We start from the raw sequence: 19,203 nt of genomic DNA, 5'->3' as shown, positions 1-19,203 counted from the left end.
GAGGGTATGGTAGATTTCTCACTGCAGCTTCAACCAGTCATGTAACTCGGTGTGGGCCATTACCTGCTCGGCAAAACAGATATTCCCACAGAAATACAAATTCACTAAAGTCTCTCTCCAAGAGGAATATATCTCAGTGACTGGATCCAGCAGCACGGAGCTCTATACTGAACATGGATCCTGTGTAATGGTGCTATTAATCCAGGAAACAGAAGGCCTGTTTTACTCCGTGCGGAAGGACAATGACAATTTGTGCAACACTCTGTGCTGCAATATGCAAGTCTGACTAGATAGCATTTTTTTTTGCTCCTTTTCATTGGTTTTCAGAATGAAAAAAAGCCACACATGTTGGCAAGAGAAATTGGCCAATTAAAAAGCTCCATATGTTTCCCATTTTGAAAATGTTCCCATTTAATTGTCCGTGGGGGACTGAAAGAATCACATTTATTCGCGCAAAGCACATGACAAAGTGTGTGTTCGGCCAAAGTCAATCATTAAAAACGGTCCCTATACATTAATCATGGTGGATGTTTACTGTTACGGACCGATTCTGCCAACTTTAGCCTGTCATTGCACCTTTTTATGTGGGTTTTGTTCCTCAGTCTCCTTTTGACAGACTTGAACAAGAGATTGTCGCAGCAGTCCACAAATAGAAACACTTGCACACAAACACACAAGCCCGTTATTGCTGGAAACTCAGCAGAAGGCTGTAACCTGTCTTCGTCTGTTTCTCACTCATCGCTGCCCTCCCATTTACTTTAACCCCGCTGCCGTGTTTTCACCCCCGCTCCACGACTTGCGTTCCACTTCTCCACCTCTCCTTGTTTGGGGAAATCGATTGATGTGAGATTAGACAGTTAACAGGCTGCAGCTGGCTGTGTTTAGCCAATAACATGTGGGCTCAGCTAAGCTTGTGGGGGAGGGCAGGGGCAGGAGGCCAAGGCATCGTTGCTTAAGCGGTGATGAGGAGTGAGGGGCGGCGAACATCATTCTGGCTCTGTTCCAGTGTGTCTTTATTAAGTTTCAAGGCTACCAATTTGATGCTCAAAAGCAGCAAATAATGCCTCACTCTGACTTAATATTTACACAAGATAACAATTTCACAGTGGAATATTTTGTCTCTCAAATTAATTCACGTCCTGCTCAGAGAAAGGTCTGCTTTAACTGTACATTACATATCTGCCTGCTGATAAATCTCAAGATGGTTCCCCTGCCTATTAAGCTCAGGAGTAGTCCCATATGCTTCTTTATCTAAAGCAGACCCACTCTTGTACAGGTAATTCATTCAAGTAATGTGATGGATTTTTAAAGAGGCTCAATAAGAAGTAAAATGAAAAAAAAAAAAAAAAAAAACACACATGAATAGACAAACACAAGGAAACATGGTGGAAAAAAAAAAAAATCTCCCGTGTGCACACACATCACACAGGTACGGGATGTCTTTTATCTGATGGAGGGAGAAAAAAGCAAAAGGAAGCTTGTCATTGGTCACTGTCCCCGGGGTCGTCTTCCCGCAGGCTTATTTTCTTCACATCTCAGCACTTAGCATCTACTTCATAGGTCTCTCTCTTCACCCCCCGCCCCGCCCCCCCCTCCTCCTTCTTCATCCCATCCTAAGTCCTCTGTTTCCCTCCAAGCATTACCCTTCCAATTACTATCTGTAGCTCTCTCTGCTCGCCTGCCAGGACACTTTGGCCTCATTCACAGACTCGGTATAAACAGAAATACAAGAATCCAAAACGTGTAGTTCAAGTCCCTATCAATCCCCAACCCCATTACAGTTCTTGGACTCTATAGTTGCTAGTTTGTAGTCGACTGTGTAGACACAATCTCCTATTTCTGTGTGATTTTACGACCCTTTTTGTCCTTATTCCTTTCCTATTAAAAACTTATTTCCCCTGAATTTCAATTTGCGTTCTCTTTTCTGGTAATAGGCATTGTTAGAAAAATAACACAAAACTCCATGCATGCATGTAATTCATCTTCTTCTCTGATATTAGTCCTTCCAGACAACATAATCTGGACATCTTCACACAAGGGACGAGTATCAAATTGATTAATTAGCCCCGCAAAACTGGTAGCAATGTATTAATTAAGCTTAAGTGTATCGAATCCATTTTTTTGCCAGTTTTAAACAGCGATTAATTGATGCTCCGGCGCGTCTGCAGCAGACGCTGATATGGGCTAGTCTGGCTCCGGCAGAGTGGCTGGCAGCACATCGCTTGCCTCTGTGGAGACGACTGCCACAGTCGCTATCACGAACAGACAGGCGGCAGTGGTGTAGGGAGATGTTACCCACTGATAGGGCTGTCCGAGGGAACGAGGAGAGAGAGAGAGAGGGAGAGGGATGATGGAGCAGGAGGAGGAAGAGCGTGGAGGGGGACGCTGTTTGACAGGGATACTGCTTGACGGTACCAGCTGACCCAGCCTAATTAGCTGCGATCGGAGTGTGATAATCAAACCGTCTCCTGCCTTGTTTTAAGAGCAGGAGGCATGAGTGGGACAGAGGAGCTGGAGGAGAAGGAGAAGGAGGGGGTGAAGGAAGGAAGAGGAGGATGTGATACTACAAGGACAGTGTTTATACAGTGAGGAGAGGCAGCTTGAGATGTGCTCCCGTAGCAGTGCAGTAAAAGGCGATGAAATTGGCTTTTCTCTGTTATTTAATAGAACCTCCCCTCCCCTCCCCCCCCCCCCCCCCCCCCCACACACACACACATCATCTCTCAGCTTGTGAATAGCTTAAATAAGGGAAATGTCAGGCTTTGTCAATTGCTCTCACACACGCAAACTCACCAACAGTGCTGTGAGTGCACACAGATGTGTGTACTGTACACAAACATTTGATGATGTTGGCAGTAAATGTAATTGTCACCCACCCACACCTACATTTATATGATGTTTGTGTAAAGGAGTCCTTTGAACTTGGCACGGTGTATCAAATCAAATATGTACTTTTGGGAGAGATGTTAAAAAAACGTGCTCTAGTAGATGGATATCTTGAAATCTACTCAGCGTATTTGATTGAAAATGGTAAGGTTGGATGAGGAGGAACGGATAGCTCTGTGAGGTCCTTTATGTTTGCTGTGCGGCTCTTCATACTCAAGACTTAGCTTGCAATGAAAGATTTAAATAGAACCAAGGCCTTGTTTTTTTTCTTCTTCTATTTCAATGAGAATTCTCTTCTCTCTGAATTACGTACCAGTATGGGTATAGGCGATGGGAGATCTCTAGTGTGTTTTCTCTACTGGCCTCTTTCTATGACCTAAGTTGATATTTAACCATTAGCTTGTGGAAAATTTGTCATAATCTACCATACAAGATCATGGGATTTCAGATAAGAACGTCCCTTTCACATCACAGGATACTTTTACAGTATGTAAGTACTTTATATATGAGACCATGTTTGCCTAGTTTTCTACTGTTGATTTTCCACTCTGTTATCATCATCATCAACATCATCAACATCGATATTGGCAGAGAGCAAAACAATATGGAAAATATACAGTATACCAATATGTAGTGTTCCATCTAATGGATTTTTGAGTCCTTATAATTTATTGTAAAACATTTGAGAAAAAATGGGAAATAACTTGGTAATTATTCACTCCTAAAGTCAGGAGGAAAATTAGGTCTTTATACGTTGTTTTCTTGAATAATAGTTTTTCTCCATCCCCTTCATACTTCCACCAAACAAACTAACTGTTCAGACTTTAATCCATCTTAAATATTCACCCAGCTTTCCCTGATGGCAGTCTTAATCTTAAGAAGCTAGCACCACTGTACTTTTGCAAAGTGTTTCAAGTTCCCCACAATCTCAGTCTTTATTTCTTTTTTCTTTTCATGTGCAGCAATTAATTTAGAATTATGACTGAACCTCTGATAAAAAAATGCCAAGATTAATTGACTGGTCAGAAGTTGGATCAGATGCCCTTTTCACACTTGTAGTCATGGCAACCTCTATTCTGCTAACTGTGGCCTTCAGTAAACCTTTATCTGACTGTTGGAAAAGGGCATTCCTTTCAATATCATTCATATTTCATGAACAGATGAATTCAGACACGTTTTGCAGGGAGAGGGCGGATGCACATTACATCTGTTATTTGAATGCTTCTGATTTTATATTCAAGATGCAGCACGATCAGCCTGGTATGTTTTGTTATATTTAGTGTAATGAAAACAGAAATGTACATTTATATAATGATGCAGTTAATAATGCATTTTGTGCACGTTTTAAAAATAGGAATGTATCAAATAATCAGTGCTTTGTTTTTGCTGACCAATCACACCATTAAACTCAAAACTGCACTGATGTGACCACAAAAACTAAATTTAGTTTTTTTTTTTTTGTCTCAAAATAGTCATTTTTATGTGGGTTTCCTTTGGGGTAAGTTTTGATTTTCGACAGTTTCCAGAAGAAGACAAAGACTGAGACAAACAGACAGAGAGAAAGAGAGACCCACGCTGTTCAGACACAGCACAATTGGATCCCCCCAAAAAAAACAAATGAACAAAGCAACACAAAATCTGGCTGCTGAGAGACAGCCTGCTTGAAGACGCACTTCTTCTGAAACGTTTCCAGCGGGCATTGGAAAGAAAGTGGAGATGTGATTGAGGCACAGCTCCGCCAGAAAGTGACTCAGTCTCATGGACAAGAATGGACTTTTAGACTTTAATTCATCAAAAGAAAGCTCAAAGAAACAGTAACTGTCGGCATGAGAGCCTGAAAAGTGCTGGCAAAGATCACTCTTAGTTGTAAACAGTGCAGACTTGATCCTATAATATATATATATATATCCATGTCTTTGATGCCCTTTGGCCATGTAATAAATAGATATGCTTTGTTCCACTAATGCAAATCTCCCAGTCCTTTTGAACTGAGTTTATTCTTGGTGACAAAGCAGTAATTGAATCATTGATTTACACCTACTGTAGATGAGGAAAAATAATGATGATATATACCTTAATCCTTCCATAAACCAGTGCAAAAAGGGCTTAATTGTCTTCCAAACGTCTCCAATTAACATATTGGCGTTAGTTTGAAGGCTCTGATAAGGTTTTCTTTTATGTGCAGCGAGGGTGTTGTTAATGTGCGATTCTTCACACAATGTGCAATGTTAAAGTCCTTGTTCTGCAGGTTAACGGTACAAACATCTGCCGAGGAGAGAGGAGCCTCATTTGAGTGCCTTGTAATTAGTAAGTTTACAAACATTACTTTAAACAGGTAGCATATGGGGGAGTCATGGTTTCATGTGGTTGCTATCTCATCCGTCTGATTTAACATGATTAATTGAGGCCATCAGATTTACAGCTTTTGTAACATGACATGATGTGTTCCAGAACTCCACTTTGGCTTTTTTTCTTTCTTTTTTTTTTATCACTGATCACGCATTTAAATATCAAATTTTGATCTCCTCCTCATGGAGTATCTGTCGTGGCAAAATGAAAGCTTAAGGAATCTATCTAAAAGTCTGCAGCATGGCCTTGGGGAGTTGCCGAGATTAGAATAAAACAAGCCACATCTGAAAACAGCAGCCAGATGCTCATGTTTCTTCTGACTGTGTGCGCGAGCCGGATTTGTCTCTGAGCCTTTCATCTTGTCCTGCTCCTCATCCTCTTCTTTGGCTCTTCGCGGCTCGTCCTTGGCTTGGCTGATAGCCTGATTCGTGGCAACATCACCAGCTACTTTCCCCCGGTGTGGAAAATAAAGAACCATCAGCAATCTGGACTCCTCCAGAAAGCGTCACTCAAAGTCAAATGTGTGTGTGGTTGTGTGTGTGTGTGTGTTTGTGTGCCAGTACTCTAGTGCCAGAGCGTGCGTTCACCCCATTCTTAGAGGATGTGGCGGTATCGCACAGCAGTGAGGCGATTTGCGGCTAAGCTAGTGGAATCCTGTGGAAAGCCTAAAATCTTGTGGGGTGAAGGGAGGGAAAATATCACAGTCTTAGGATTTCTTCCCTCTCATTATGGAAGATTTGAAGGGATTAGTCTATTTTCTTTAATACACCAAGTTTTTATTAAATTCCATTGTTATGATTGTGGTTCATGAAGGGTAATGTCCATTCTTGTGTCCTTCCTCCTGAGCATGTGATAGTTGGATGGGCGGGCTGTGTTGGTGGCGATGGGGGTGGGGGGTTGGGGGTGGTAAGGATTTCCACCTCTCAACCTCAGCGCGCCTGCATGGCAGCTCAACCTCTTATCCTCATTCAGCCAGCGAGGCCCGTCTCAAGCACTGTGGCACCACAGTCTAGGAGAGGATTGATGAATATCTGGGACTCTAACCACTTGGGCTATAAATCTCTGACATTATCCCTTCACCCTTGCCGCGCACCGAATAATTATGGCGTGTTTATAGAAGCAATGAGTAAAAATATGTCTTATTTCTCTCTGAGCACCCTTACAGCCTCTTATCATAGCATGACTGGACTGCTCTTCTTTAAAACAAAAAAAAATCTGCTTTAGATCCCATTGAAAGTGCTTTTCAATGCCCCTAAATGCTTACGGCTGCCCGGCTCTGTAATGAGAACATTACAGGGTATTAATCCAGGAGTGTGCTCACTCATACTAGACACTGAAAATACACACAAAGCCATTAAATTCTGGGGAAGGCCCATTAAAAAAAATGTAGGCACACAGACTGTGAGGATTAGGGCAGAGTCATGCAGATTTAAAGTTAATCACTCTTCAAACGTATTGTTAAACTTTTATCCACTCTCCACTACGGTCCAGTAAAAACTCTGTGATATCATTATTATTATGATTATAAGTTTTTGGTATTTTTTTGCTCTGCTTTTTTTGTTAAAAAGATTTCACACTCAAGGTGTCACACACACACAGACACACACACACACACTTTTTCTCCAGAACTGTAGCTCCAGCTGGAGATGCTGCTTTTGTCAGTGTTCTTGTCAGAAAAGTCGCCTGCAGACAAATTTGAATTTGTTTGTGTGAATGCCTCATTTGAGTGTAATAAAAGTCAGAGAGTGAGGCAAGGCAGTTTGATTAGTTTGCATATTTCATGTTTGCAGTTTACACATGCACACAGACTTGCCTGCTTGCTGTAAACACACTAGTAACCTACATTATAATCCAGAGTGCATGTTTTGGAGGACAATAGGGTGACAGAAAAACACCCCTATGTCAAACTGGTTCTACCACTCACACACACACACACAAGATATATTCCCTTAAAACAGCAGGAAGAGAGAAAATCCAGTTTATTTATCACCTCCATTATCAGGAAAGACATGTTTCTGCTCCCAGTTGTTTCCGCTCTTTGTAATCACATGAGCAACAACCTGGTAGAAGCGGTGTCTGTGCTATAAATGAAATTAATTAACATTGTGTGGCTGAGCCCCCATGGCAGTACAGCCCACGTTTCCTACTTCTTCTTCTTTTTTTCTGGCATTAACCTCTAATTGAAAAGCTTAGTTAAATTTGTGATAGCAGCATACATAATTAGGATGCAATCATCTGTTGATGCTGAAATATTTTAAGATGGAAGCTTTGGCACTGAATTCAAAGAGGGGAGATGTTGCTGCGTGGTTGTTGTTGTTTGTTTTTTTTTAAGCTCATGGGTGGTACCAAATATAAGCTTTAGCTGGAAACAACAAACAGGCTGAACAGTGAATCACAATCAGTGCTCACATCTCTGAGTTACAACGTTTTGGACTGACTAACAGAAATAACCTCTATGAGAAATGATGATTTGTACAGAGGTTGTGCACTTCACATACTTTTACCCTGTCCTTTTTGTTCACCTTTTTTTTTTCTTCCTCTGAAAGTCATAGTGAGTTTTGGAAACAAAACGACCATTTCGCTCCAAACTTTAACAAAGAAGCTCTTACAATACAAGACACTTTGTTGACACAGCACCTCTCTCAGAGTATGTGTGACAGAGCAGCAGAAGAGCTGTTCCAGTATCTGCTCACAGTGGGTGAAACATGTTGTCCAGCACAGCAGTAGGGAGGATACTACGGAGCAGATTATAATGATACAGAACATCGTCACTTCCTGGAACAGAGCCACTCTATGGCCATCTGTCCTCTGTCCATGGACAGCCGGGCATCACTGCATTTGTATGTGTGTGTTTGTGTGTGTGCGTGCATGTGTGTATGTGTAAGTGTACACGTGATTGTGTGTCAGTTGTCCAGACATTAACCACACTCCTTAACATATGCTTTGATGGCCATATTTACTTCCTCCCTATTTTCTTTCCCAGTCATGTACATCGTCATTCTCATCTCTTTCAGTGCTGATGTACTTCGCTTGAAATAATAAGGTCTTAATTATTATATATGAATAAAGAAATAGATACAAATAGTTGAAACATAGTGAAAATGGTCATAAAATGGAAAGACTTAATTTACTAATACATGTGGTATTATTTGCATTGTTAGAAAATGAGATAAATGGTATAAAATATATTTAACAGAAGAAAGTTGCAGTTTTTTTGTCTCTGTGGATTTCTCTCAGAAGCAGGGAAAAAAAAGAGCTGCCATCAGTCTTTCGTCTCTAGAGTTGGATTTCATTCAAACCACAGAAACCTAATCTTCCAAGAGCCCATGTCATAAAACTAATGAAACATAACAGAGAAAACGATAATGACATGTAACAGCTTAGGGTTTAATTATGTTCTTGGGTAGTAATAAAGATTAAGGCTCTGTGAATTGTACTTATATACTGTATTTTTACATGTTCTTTTGTGCAACCAAAGCTGTAAAGTTGAACTGTAACAAGAACAAGTTGCCCTTGATATCTTCACAGGCAGAGTACACTTTGTATTGTGAACAAGTTTAGGGTTATTTCATCCTTAACATCCGTACAAAAAAATAAATCAAATCAAGCACCTAGAGTTCTAATTCAGTATGAAAAAGAGACGGATGGAAAAGCAGAGACTTTGACTTTACATCAGTGATGTATTAGATGTGACAAATTCACACCTGTAGGCTGTTCTCCCAATTAGAGAACATGATTCTCTCATCAGCTTGTGACAATAATGTTGGAGGTGAAGTCACAGGTGGCACAGATGTTTCTTTCTTTTTTTTTTTTTTTATCAAATGACTTTGTGTCTGATCTCGCCATACGCCTTTCACTTACAATTTGACTGCTTGCTTATCGACTACTTGTCTCTTGTCTGTTATCCGCTGCTTTTTTTGCAGAGGTTCAGATCAAACATTGCTAAGGTTCGACTCACATTGTGCCTGCTAATACTATATTGGAAGCAGCAACATTGTTAATTAGTTGGCAGATTGCCTGATCAATTCTATGTAGACACTTACAAACTGGACACAATGACTTAGCTTTGATTAACTGAATGCCTGCTAAGCATTTTCCTGAGCTGTAATTTGTGCACATCTTCCACTGAATCAGTAAGATACAAGTGAAGAGCCCCTTTGTCTGGCCCTGTTTTCATAAGCTGATGTGGATGAATATTTGTGATGCTCTGGGGCATTGTTTCCCCCATGTTACACTGCATCAGGAACCAGAGAGATAAATGGGCCTGGCCTGTCCAAGGCATCAGGACTTCTTCTCTACTCAACCATAACTAGCAATGTCCTTTTATCCACTGCCTGCAGTGCTTTAGATAATGGAGTCTTGACAGAGGAAATGCTAAAACAAAGAGAGGAGATGGGATGTATTATATGACAGAGGAAGGGATGATCAGAGATGTCAGAAGAGACTGTACTGATACCAATACCAGTATGAGGTATTGGCCTCAGATTCAACCTTCAAATGCAGTATCAAGTATCAGCAAAACCAGTCAATGCTGTGATCCGAAGTAATAAGCCTTCCAAAAGTGAGCTAGTTTCAGTTCGTTATCATGTGATAGAAACAAATAACAACAGTGCAGTGCCAGTGCAGAGTGTACTGTGAGTCAGAGCGAGCAACATGTTGACAGTCAGTTTTTCCATCATCATAGCTTGCCTATATTATTTTAACCCAATGGTATCAAAGGTTATTTGGTATGGAAAGAATCTGGAGTCTTGGTTTCTGAATCAGTATTTGGAAGCATCAAATGGTATCAGAACATTCCTAGTGTATATAGGCTTATATATGATTTAAATACAAACCCCTAATAGACGCCTTGACCCCTTGAAAGAAGGGAAAATCTAAGAAGCAGGGCGTCAGCTAGGTAGAGAAGAAGCAGGGTCTCGTGTTGAAAAGTAACTGGATGATAAGAAGAAATAGCTCATGGTTGGATGGACGGATGGATGGATGAAGATGGGCAAGACAGCAGGCGGGCTCCATGGAAGATTGGCTTAAGTAGCATGGTGCCTGGCTTCCTGCAGTCACTGAGCCAACCAGTTCAGATTCAAAAGAAAAAAAAAACATGTCAATGTAAACACATACCCTACTAAGACACGCCTGCACCTGGTCACATGTACACACACAAACCCAGGGACATACTGCAGGGACTGTCATTATCCCGACCACTACAGCTGTGATAAATATGCTTCAGAGAATGTGTGCCATAAGTAGTGCTTTGTGGTATCTGCATGGATCGCAGCTGTATGAATTTCAGCAAATATATCTTGTGGTTCTGAACTGCAGCTTTTCCTTACTCACAGAGATGGAGGGAGAGAGAGAGAGAGAGAGAGCGTGTATGCATGTGTGAGTATGTGTGGATGGCGACTGGGAGTGTTTTTCGCCGATAACCTCAGTTTGTTACTTTTTGATCCTGCTAAATTAAGATAAGGGGCTTGGTTAATTAAACTGTCACATGGCAATACCTTGAGGAATTGCGAGGCCAACACAGCTTTAATTGGGTGGCTGCTATTGTCCCCGTGCTGCCTGCCTTCCCCGGGAAGCAGCCCCACAGAGGGGATGGGGGGGGGGGGAACAGCGTCATGGCTACTGGCAAAGAATGGAAGATTTGATGGAATGAGGAGCATGAACATTTAAATAAACCGACGGGGGGCAAGGACAGAGTGATGTGATCTCATTTGTGTTAAAAAACAGTGTGCATCACTCAACCTTATTGCAATTTAATCCTCTAAATACATTATATTCTACACATGCGATGTCCACAATAGCTCCATAAAAGGGTGTGAACGCGATTAGACTTAAAATAAGGACTTTTAATTGCTACTTCAGTATGCATGAATGAGGGTTGTGCAATTTCTTGTCCATTGCAGTAATCTCTGCGGCGCATTAGTTGCAAGTCTCCAAAGCCCCACGGACAATGTCAGCAAGCTTAAGATGCATCTGTAATTACCAGCAGCCAATTAACAGCTGACCTCACCGTCCCACCTCAAACCACAACAAAGATCTATTATGGAGATTTAGAAGGCTTGCAGTGTAAACAACTAAGTGTGATGGATCTCTGTACAGTGCTTATGGGTGTTTGCGCCTCCTCTTTCGGTTTACACACACATTCTTCATTGTAATTCCGACCACGTCGAGCTAGACAGTTGGATGTGTTGCAGCTGTGTAGGTTTTCCTGCAATAGGTTTTAAAGAGAGCAACACTGAATTGATTTATGTGTACTCGTTACCTACTTAGTTGCTTACTTGTTATCTATTTAGCACAAGACTCCCTCATGTTTAAGTTTTAAACGAGGGAATTAGACTAAGAAAGTTAAATCTATCTATTAAAGCTTCTTAAAGTGTAGCAGCAATACGTTATTTTGAGAGCAGCATTTTATTTCATTTTCGAATAAATGCAGCACTTTTTTACATTCTCTCAGGCACAACACAATGCATCATATTAATCGAAAATGTCTGCAGCGGAATCTGATTTAGTTTAAGAACACAAGTATTACTAGATCATGATGGAATCTCAGAAGTAAAATTGTGTTGTTGTTGCTGAAGTATCCTAGATAGCGTAATGCCTATTGTAAGGCGGTGTTTTGAAAACAGTTGTCCATCTGGTGCTGAAGGTGATCAAAATCTGCCTTGATTAACAAGTGGCAAATCTGGGTGATGGTCGCCCGCGCCGACTCTCATCCCCTCCCAAGTGGGGATCAAAGAGGATGAAGTTTTGAGCCGAGGGATAATCTAGTTCCCTAGATTGTGATAATGCTGCTCAGGATGATCATGTGGCTGAGAACGAGGGTTTGGGAGTGTACATGGCTCATGGGTTCATGCTTGCATGTAGCTGTGTGCCTGTGTGGTTAGCAGAGGCAGACAGTAGAGCAGGCCGGTGAATAAGCATACAGAGAGTGATGGAAAACACACACTCACGCTGTTACTGTATCCAGGCAACTACATCAGAATTCAAGACACATTGAACAATAGGTGATTTGAAAACATCTTCCTTTTTCAGCTTCAATCTGGTGATTGATGACAACTTTTTTGTCAAATAAGAAATAATAAGTAGCAGAAAATTAGAAAAAAGACACCTTGTCTACTTAAAAAAAACACATTTGCAGCATGAGGTATAACCAGAGTTTTTCTTTTTTTTTGTGAGTCGCAAAGAAAAAAAAAAAATTCACAAATGGTTTGTGTAATGACACTGAGCTTAAGCTCTGCCGAATCTCATTTTCGTTTTAAGTTCCCTGTTGTTCCGCATGGTCTCTTCCCACTCTGATCCGTGTCTGGTGTTGGTGTCCAGCTGTTCCATCAGCACGACAAGTGGTTCAGGAAACTCCCTCATTGTTCACTGACCAATCGCAAACACACCAGAATGCTGTCAACGAGCATTTTCCACCCAGTGGTTTGCATTCGCCTGCACCTGTGGTTTTAGCCCCGGGGGGAAGGGGATGCAGGGGGAGGTGGTGGCCAAATAGGGGGAAAGGCTGGGCATCGGGGGGGAAAGGCAGTCAGAGTTGGGATTAGGCTGGCTGTCTGTCTTTCTGTCTGTCTGTCTGTCTGTCCAGATTAAACAAAATAGATTCATTGTGAGCCTCCCCCCCCCTCCACATTTTATTGTATTTCCTTAAAATGCATCAGGGCCATCTGAGCCTTGCCACCCAAATTTGCATTTTTGTAATTTGCATGAACTCATCTGAGCCTGGAGGCAACATACGGTTGTGTGTGCATGTATGCATGCAAGCGTGTGCGTCTGGGCATTTGTTTCACAATTTGACAAGCAAAATAAAGAACTTGTCCAAACATTCCAGCAGACAAGACAGGAAAGAACATGAACCGCATTCATGGAAATCTTGCCATCAAACCACATGAACAGTTTAAGCATTTGTAGTCCAAGATTTACTAGAAATTACACAGAACGCTTAAACTGAGGCATTGTTGCACTGTAAAGTGCTGCAGTAGAGTCTACTGTGAAGAGTTACTAGAAAAGATAGTCTGCACTGCAGTGCTTTGCTAGTCGGGTTGTGAATCTTATCAGGCGGAGTTGTGGTTGTGGATTTTATGTGTGTGTGTGTGTGTGTGTGTGTTTGTGTGTGTGTGTGTGTGTGTGTTTGTGTGTGTGCAAGCATGTGTGTGTCCAGGCCCCTCTGGAGTCCATTAATCCCAAATCTAACAGACTTACTGCAGAGGCAGCCTTTGATGTGTGCTGAATCCCTCTCTGGAATATTGGAAGCTGCTTCCATAATGTTCACGTCCTATTCTCTCATCAGGAAGACATTGTTTTGTTTTCTCCCCCGCATTGTCGGGATTTGTCCAGCAGGACAGGTGGTGGTGGTGTTATGAGTTTGTTTACAATTCAGGTGTGTTTTTACCAGTTCTCTGATCTGTAATTTTACATCTCTGAGCTCTTTTAATCCCGTTCTTATCTCGTGTAAGCCTTCTAATCTTTGACCCTAATCTTGAACCACCACATAGAGTGGGGACAGTGTGGACTGTGTGGAGTTGTTTGTCTCACCTTCAAAGTCAATGCATACCTTCGTCAGACAAAGAAAATGGAGTCATCTGGCCTGTGGGGTTTTTTTTCTGAAGAGTTGAGTTTGAAAGGTACTTATTGCTGTATTTTCTTTTTTATTTATGTTTATTGCTATGGCCTGGACTTGAACCCTAGCCTGTTTTAAAGCCTCTTGCTTCTAACCCACCAGTCTCAGGAGTGAGGCGTATGGAGAGGCAAAGAAAGTATAAATTAGATAGTGAGATGGAAAACACATTTCTATTTGAAATGATTATCCTCCCTGACGGGTATACTAATAGACTGTTATTGCATTTCCGTCAGTTTCTTTTAATCTAATCACGTTTATAAACAGACACGCGAGAGTGTTAGAGTGTGCGTATGTTTATCCATACAGAGACACAAGCAACCAGTGTCTAGACGCCAAACACCAATTTGGCTGCAGCATTGGAGGAACATCAATGCTAAAGCAATGCTGCTGAAACACAAGGAATGTTCCTCTGTCTTGCATGGAGTGGAGATTGCAGTGACAGACAGACGGCGATAGGAGGATGAAGAGGAGGAGGAGGAGGAGGTGCAGCAGCAAAGAAGAGGAGAGGTTGGCAGAGCTCACTGTGGCTAATACATCCAAAGTGTGTCAGTTAGCTCTCTAAATGTGTTAGGCCCCAGGGCTGAGAAAGCCAACACCATCGACTCAACCTTCCTCTCTCCACCTTTCCACTTAGCCTCTGTTCAACACCTGCCAATATCCTTAGGGGAGCTACACTGCTGTTCATTGGCACAATTGATCAAATGCTGACATGCTTAAGTGTACAGCGTTCTTATTGCAGCTATTAGTCTCATGAGGATGATTTTAGTGTGGTGTGCTGATATGCAGCTGGAAGGTTCATTTGGAAGTGGGGGGGTCTTCACACTTCTTCACCTGTTTCTGCAGATGTATCACACTCTTTAGCAGTGAGCCACACTTAACGCAACAATTTGTAACTTTTTTTCACCTTTAGATAGTCAGGGGTCCTTTTTATAGTACAATAACTTTCAACAGGAAGAAAGGTGTCTCTTCCGTTTACCACATTGCGGCTCTATCGCCTGTTCACTGCAGTGTGTAACTTTGGCAGCGTGACGAGGTCATAACGCGAGAAGCTTTACGGCAGTAAGTCACATACCAGCCTTCACTTATAAAAAGAAGCCAGGTAGCTTGACTTCTATTTACACATTATATGAAGAGATTTGGTATATCATGATTTGTTAACCAACAGGCATTACACATTGACAAATTGCTGCATCGCTGTACACAGAGTAACACAGCAGCAACAGCCTGGTGGACTTAAAGACTGAAAGATTTGCAGTAACAGCCAAATCTGATTCAATTGACAAAAGCCTGATTCAGGTACAGCCCTTCATGTTGTATAGAACATTTAGTTTAAGGAATTGCAGTAACAGGCCAATAATATGCACAGTGACAAAATGGAACAAAATTACAAATATTTGTAAGTCTGTCTGCTTAGGCTGTTTGAAACATCTGACTGCTGTCGTATCAGGTATGTGCTTAAGCTCAGGTTATCTTCACACATCTGTAGACTCTGTTAGTTTTGCTAAATTAATGTAAAGGAAGTACACAGTAGTTCTCCTATGAAATATTGCAGCTTCTGGTGGTGACATCACAATCTGCAGAATTTTATTCTGAAAGAAAACATCACAAGTGATCGTCACATCTGGCTTGTCATACAACTATACTTACAGAGAATTCTGTACTGCAGCACAAATGCTTTAAAAAAAAAAACATGTGTTGCTAAAAACACGATTTCTGGTATTTTTCGCTCCTTCTCATGTCTGAAGTGTTTTTCATAACCCCAGGTGAGCAGCAGCCATCACTAATCCAATCTTCTGGGTTTTGGCTCCTTCTTGGATTGCATCAGGCTCGAGTGTCAGGCTTCTTGACATGTTTCACCTAACTACCCTCTCTGTATTGAGTCGATCCGCTTTCAGACCACTAAGAGGGAGCTACAGAATATTCCCTTTTCTCATTTTTATGAATTTACATGTTGCCATAGCAGCTTTTGTCTCAGCGCTTTCTCTTCATTTTACAAACCAAACTTTTAAAAAGGACCAAGGTCACCCGATGCCGACAAACCATTATGCAGTAGTATCAGCACACTGTATGTGTATGTTGTATTAGAGTGAGGGAGAGAGAAAATGAGAAGCACTTTCCCCTAATCCTGCTAAAGCAGTACACATGGGAATGATTACTCGAACAAAGCCATGACACCCCGAGTTGTTCAAATCCCTTTGTTCAAAAAGAGAGCGACAAACAGAGAGGCAGACAAAGTGAGAGAGAGACAATAAAAGAAAGTGATTTAATCCAGCAAATGTGACAGGATTGTGTGGTGTCTGGTGGATCTCTTTATTGTATGGATTGCCTGAGTGAAGCCTCGATAATACTAAATGTGTTTATCCTTGTTGTTTTGGGTCCAGCTAATGGGACAGTACCACAGTGACTCATTTTAGGCTCTAAAACCAATCAGTATAAGAAGAGATCCCACAAATCTAGAGGGTTGGAAGGAGCAACATTAAGGTTGCATGGCTGAAATGTAAACATTAGTCTGAGTCAAGAACTTCAAAAGACAAGGTACTGTGAACTGGTAACAAAAGGTTTTGCTTCTCTCTCTCTTTAATAGCGTGTTTTAAACCTGTTTACCTCGTGAATAGAAACAGGATTTCTGTAATGAGCTGCTGAGTCATAGACTTTCTTCGCTTAATTTCTTTATTTAAAATTCCCTTCCACCCCCCGCTCTCTCTCTCTTTCTCACTTCATTTCTTGCGCTCACTATCTCCCTAAATGGGCCAAAGCAACTTTGCTTGCCGTCTACTGAGAGAAGGAAGTAGATTAAGGTTATTAACAGGAAGAAGGATGCTGATCAGCCCTTTTCTAGGCTCATGTCTGGTCCATATTGGGCCCCTTCTCCAAAGGCTCCTTGGCCATTAGACACCCTTACAAATTTGTGTGTTTGAATGTTTGTGTGTGTTGGAGGAGGTGTTATTTGACAGACACAGCCCATCTGAACAGCAGAACCAAAAAAAAAAAAAAAAAAAAGCACGCACTCCTTCACATCTGCAAACAGTACGTAGTAAAGAGCAGAAATAAAAACATTGTGCAGACATGCTGGGTGTGTTTATGTTTCTTATGAGTGAACATGCTGCATTGTAACGCACAAAGGCGAGGCAGACAAAAAGCCTGCTATATTTAGACGACCAACTGCCATAAACTCAGGCTTAAGAGGAAAGAGAAAAAAAACAAAAGTAAGAGAAGGAGATGGGGAGAAGAAAAAAAAAAGAAAAGTAAGGCGGTCCAGAAGCATCCCCTGTCACGGTGCAATCCCCCATGTCCTAATTACACAGGCTTAGAGGAAACGGAGGATTAGCCACTGATTCACCACGCTTCTCGCCTCATCTTCTAATAAGTCCCCTTCTTGTCTCCTTGCCACCCTTTGTGCCGCCCTCCATGTCTCTCGCCAGGTAAAGGTAAAAAGATACCATTGACCCGTGGCTTTCTGTCACTCTTTGTTCCGACTTTGCTAACATGTGTGCCTCAGACAACGCCACCTAATACAATTTTTTACAGTAATCCAGGCAGCAGACTTGTTTTGTTGGCTTTTTTCATCATTTAATGATCATTGGAACACACTCTTGTGTGACCACGCTTTGCTTTGTTTGGGTTTGAATGTGTTGGTGCAAATGATAGAACTGTGTACAGTGGGCTAATGCATTTCTCCCTTAATATTCTTCATCCTAACCAAACATCCTCTGGAGTCCATCCATTTCTCTCCAAATGTACTGATCATTTATATCAAAGAAGCTGTATTTGCATAAAATGCAGAATCAGACTTTCACATAACGTATCATCTGTCTGCAGACCTTGAAATTAAACAATCATTTCAAAAAGACAAACAAAGAGCTCAAATACACTTCAAATTTCAATCAATTATAGTTTAAAGGAGGCTTACTGCCACATTTGTGTGTATATGAATAGTGTAGTACATTTTTTATAACTTTTGTAAGATAAAATGTTGAATGAAAGGCATCTAATTATAACGAGCATCATAAGTGTTGTAATATTAACAAACCTGGACTCAATGTGTAGCTTTTATATCTTGACTTACCAATCTAAAGGGACTAATGTAAGATAGCTGATTGGTGTAAGTTCATTCAAACAATTACCATATAAACCAAGATAACAGTGGAGTGTTGTATTGTTGAACTATTGGTATTTATTCTCTGCCAGGTTAATTGGTTGATAAAAATAGCATGATGACAGCAGGAAGTATGAGCGGGATGTTCCTCTCAGACATCTATATCTAATAGCTTGCCTGTGGCTTCTCTCCTGCAATTGCTCCACCATTAGAACACTTAAGCAGTGAGGGGAAAAAGGAGTTGAAGAGCGAGCTATAGCCAGAGGAAATGTGAATTACACAAGTTCGTAAGTCACAGGTTGGAAAATAAAATAAAAAAAAGGCTCAGGTTTTTTTTGATTGGCTGATGCAAGGATCTTCAACGACTGACCTTGAAATATTTATTTGGTGCCTCAGACGGATGTGATGTTACTGTAAATGCAAAGAAAGTCTCTTCCCAGGTTTTCATCCTCTCTTTTGTTATTTGAAAGCACCTCAGTGAAGTGTACTTTAAACTCAGTAGAATATATTGCTCAAACTGCAGCAGCTGGGGAATTTTCTGAAGTGGGTTGTCCACACGTCACGGATTTGATTACAGATAAACATCAGTTTGTCTGTTCTCAGCACTTTTCGGCCTTTGGACAGGTTCCCATGGCCGTTCATTACCGTTGAAAACCTGTTTGCTGAGTTCTTCTTTTTCTCGTCTGATTGTCAACAGATAACAGCGGTAATGGTGAGATCCCTCCATTCCTATTTTTTCTTTCACACAGATGTCTCAAGGGCCGACCTTCACTTACAATTAAAGCAAGCAGCAACCTTTTTGTTCATTGAGATTCTGGCAGGATGCATACAGTTAATATGTGAATGAATAAAGAGTCTACAGCATGGAGTGGAAATATACAGAAGGCACGGGGAAGCTATTCATATTTAAATGGAGTATCTTTAAATGAGCTTCATTAAAAAATAATCAATATGCCCTTCCGTTGTAGACATGCTAGACTGGCTCTGAGTGCACAGACTATTCTGACCTTTTCAGACAAACAGGAAACCCACCCCACCCACCCACACACACACACACACACACACACAACACACACACACACACACACACACACTTGCTTTTATGTAACCAGGTAGGGTCACTTGCATAAAGTCAGAATTATAAGGTACTTTGGGGCCCCTCCTTTCTGCTTCATGTTGAAAGGAATGTATTGTTAGAGAACATCAATCAAGCTGTCCAGATGCCCCTCATCTCTACAAACCCACAGACCTCTCTCCC

The 19,203-nt window shown here is 41.3% G+C and overlaps 1 protein-coding gene across 4 annotated transcripts in view; it reads left to right on the top strand.

Annotated features, from left to right (window-relative positions):
* The window catches only part of pcdh17 (protocadherin 17), a 55,179-nt gene that overhangs the window by 24,830 nt on the left and 11,146 nt on the right, over nt 1–19,203 (top strand). The gene's annotated exons all lie outside the window — the stretch shown is intronic.

This window comes from Labrus bergylta, chromosome 3 (assembly GCF_963930695.1).
Source record: "Labrus bergylta chromosome 3, fLabBer1.1, whole genome shotgun sequence".
Lineage (NCBI taxonomy): Eukaryota > Metazoa > Chordata > Actinopteri > Labriformes > Labridae > Labrus > Labrus bergylta.
This window is presented reverse-complemented; position numbering and strand designations above follow the sequence as displayed.